This window comes from Pteropus alecto, unplaced genomic scaffold (assembly GCF_000325575.1).
Source record: "Pteropus alecto unplaced genomic scaffold, ASM32557v1 scaffold139, whole genome shotgun sequence".
Classification (NCBI taxonomy): Eukaryota; Metazoa; Chordata; class Mammalia; order Chiroptera; family Pteropodidae; genus Pteropus; species Pteropus alecto.
Window position 1 is genome coordinate 3,439,890 of NW_006443567.1, and position 3,726 is coordinate 3,443,615.

The 3,726-nt window shown below is 47.6% G+C and overlaps 1 protein-coding gene across 3 annotated transcripts in view; it reads left to right on the forward strand.

The window, feature by feature from the left end:
• FGF13 (fibroblast growth factor 13) overlaps positions 1-3,726 on the forward strand; it is a 467,301-nt gene that overhangs the window by 398,315 nt on the left and 65,260 nt on the right. The window lies entirely within an intron of this gene.

Below are 3,726 nucleotides of genomic sequence, written 5' to 3' on the forward strand. Positions count from 1 at the left end.
TGGAGGAACAAAAGCATATACAAAAAAAAAAAAAAAAATCATAGGCCCCCAGAGCCAAAAAGACTTTAAGGAACATTCATCCAGAGGTTTTCAAACAGTTTGTTTTTAATATTGGAATCTTTTATTTTTATTTTTAAGAAATCATACAACAAGCCCCAGTATATAAAATAGATGAAAGCAGAGGTGCTATGGTTGAATTGTCGGTGAGGGAACTTGTATCCCCTCCATGAACTCTTCGTGCTCTGTAGAATATAATTTGAAATCCATTAATCGAGTCTACAGGATTACTTTAAAGATGGGAAAAGTGAAGCCCCAACAGTAGAAATGACATGCCCAAGGTTATTCAGACAGTTAGTGACAGAGACAGGATAAAAACATATGCGTTCTGTCACCCAGGCTAGAACTATTTGTCAATTGAATTGGAGAAAGGGGCTATGGATGCTTCCTTCTTGAACGGTACCAAGGAGAGTTTGGTGGACAGTGCAGTGGCGGGAGGAAGTCTAGGAAAAGCAAAGGAAAATGGACTCACGCAGCATACAGGAGTTGAGAGCCCTGGGGTTCAGGAGAGAAAATTGAAACTTTAGGAATCTGGAGGAGACCCAGAAAGTTTCATAGCAAGGGTCCAGTGTCAATTGGGAAGTACAGAGCAAGATAGGACAAAAAGGCACTTTGGAAATAAGTGTCAACGGGAAGTTCTTTCTTCCCTCCTCCCCCACTAAAATGCCACATTCGTGGTCTGGGGTGGTAGTAAGACACAAAGGAAAGGCAAAATATGCTTCTCTAGGGTGAGCGGCAGTTCTTTCTTTCATACGACTTCCTAAGATGACCGGGGTTGTGGCACAGTTCTCCTTTGAGGACTTGAGAATTATAATTCACACTCTGCTCTGAATTTGAAAGTACCTAAGAAATACACACGAGAGTTACGAAAAGATCAAATTATCTGCTTAATTAATAATTAAATTGGTTACACAATATGATTTGTACCTAAAGTCAAAATGCCCTTCCTCTAATTTTCCCCTGGATAATTCCCCAGCTCTAGTCACAGGCCTCTGTGAGTTCTCTTAGTGGAGGAGAGAGGAGAAAGCATGTGGTCTTTAAACAGAACACAGAGAGTTAGAGGCCCCCCCCCCATGTCCACTCTCACCGATCACGTGTCATTTCTTTCCTTGTCCGTGGAGACAAAATAATAAAGGGGTGATTTAAAAAGGCAGAAGTACATTTTATGGACAGATGGGGTCATGTGGCAGGGAGAGATTCTGGACCCCCTATGCACCCCTATTATTTAAGATTATAAAATTTAATTGTGAGGGAGAAGTTAGAGCAGTAAACGTATTTATAAACACCCATAGAATCGTCTACTTTTCAGCTTTGGCCCAGTAGTTCCATCAGCATCAGGGTTAGTAACAGAGCTGATGTATTTACAAGTACCATTTCCTCATTCTCACTCTTCCCAAGTTCTAACCCTTGCCTGAATCAGAACTTTGTCCTTCTTTAGCTTTTTCATGCCTGCTTTGGTTCAGGGCCTCAAGAGAGAAGCAAGAGGAAAGAAAAGCAAGGCCCTTGGGGCTGGTGCTCCTCAGAAGATAGAAACATGCAGAGTAGGAATATCTTAACTGTCCATCCCACACCCCAAATATTTGGCCCCGGTCAGAGATTCTTCTGACCCTTCTTTTGGTGAGATTATTTCCCTTCAGGGTACTTGGAATTTGAATCACATGCATTGAGCCAAGAAACATTCTCCTACCCTTTGGAATCAATATAAACCAGTCATTCATCAATTATTTTCAATAAAGTTTTATTGAGCATAAATTGTGACAGGAACTGTGCCCGGAGATCGGAATATGGTGGTGACGGAGACCTAGTCGCTCAAAATCCAATGAGAGAAAGCTAGGACTTTCCCCCCATGAATTAAAGTGTTAAGAAGTAGATGCTCGAATTGACTTGTCCTCCTACCTCGTCCTCTTCTTTTGGGAAAGCCAAAAGCACAAAGATATAGACTAACCTGCAGGGAATCTCAGACCATTTAGTATCACTTTCCTTTAACTCTCCATCTTGCATCTGCAACCTTCACCCCATTCTGCCTTTGCAGACACAATAGTGCTTCTGACAGGGCACTATCAAGACTGGGGAGAAGTAGAAGGGGAGGTGGCAGCAGTTCCCCAGTGGAGCTCTGGAAAATTCGGAAGGGTCAGGTGATTCAGCTCTGATGGACTAAGAAGCTAGAGTTTCCTAGCTGGGAGCTCAGGCGAAAAAAAAAAAAGGGCTGGATTCTGGGCATTTGGTTTTGCATCTACACTTATTCTGAAAAGATCTGGAAGAGGTGGAAGTCCAGTAAAGAGAATGTAGTGGCAGCTCCAAGATAGAGCAGCCCTACTATTGGGGTCATCCTTTTTGGCAACAGAAATCAAGTAAAATAGTAAAATGATCATGTCTGTTTGAAATGTTTGAAGGTAGGGATATGGGTGGACCATTCTGTGTTGCAATCTTGACCTCAAAATTCTTTGTTCTGCAAATTTAAATGTATAACAAGGGAAGGATAGAGCTTGCGAATTGAATGAGGCAAGCAAAAAGCTAGACTTGATTCTTGAATTGGAGGGAGGCTGGCTGCCTGAGCTTGAGGAGCAGGAAAAAAAAAAAAGTTAGGGGACTGGAAATGGGCTGCAGGTTAAATAAGGAGGTTCGGCTCTGCATTTCCCCAATATTGCTCATGGTGCACGACTCACGCTCTCTGCTTGGATCCCAAACACGTACGGAATGATGAGGGGACGTAGAAGAAAAACGGAGTTTGGACCGCACAAATTGGCCCGAAATGAAAAGTCAGCAAAAACCACTGGGTGGCAGCGTGGTGTGCGGGCGCAGCTCTGCAGTGCCTGCTGCTAAGGCAGCTGCTGCTGCCGGTGGGGCTGAACTGGTCAGGAAGCCCCGGCCTCTCCCCTGAATGGGTACAAATGTCGCCAAGCGAAATACCTCAGTAGGGGTTATTAGCGAGGTTGTTGTGAGTTCGAGCCTGGGGCAAGTGGCTGGCGAACTTCCCAGAGGCTCCAGCCAGGCCGTAATCTGGCTAGCTGAGAGTCAAACACTAATGAAACACCCCACCACCGCGCCATCCTTCATCTCCAAGCACCCCGCCCCCCCCACCATCTTCGTTTCCCCAGTGCAACTACCTCATCCCAGTACAACCTCCATCACTGTTTGTTCCTGAAGCTCCTTTCAGGAACAGGAGGGGAGGAAGATTTGGTGATGGGGCAGTGCCTAAGCCCCTACAGGTGTTAGCCCTAGAAGCCCGGCGAGGACTTGGCGGCGGGGAGGAGGCCCGCGGCCCAGAGCCAGCGGGCTGGGCTCCGGGAAGGAGGGGCCTCTGGCGGAGGGGGCCTCGGGGAGGCTATCGCGATCTTCTGGAGAGTGCCTGCGGCGACGGAATTCCTGTGCTGAGACTGTGCCGCGCCCAGAGCAGCAGCAGCAGCAGCACCAGTAGCAGTAGCAGCAGCAGCCGCAGCAGCAGCAGCAGCAGCAGCAGCAGCAGCCGCAGCCACAGCCGCGAAGATGCGAGGCCATTACCTGTTTGATCCCCGTCGGAAAGCTGGCACGGGCCAACTTTTCCCGATTGTCACGCCAAGAAGTTTCAAGGACTAGTCGGAGGCTCAGAGGGGCCAGGGCGAGGGCGCGCTCCCCAGCGCGCTTCCCCCTTCCCCCCTCCCTCCCGCCGCCCTCGCTCCCGGCCTCTCT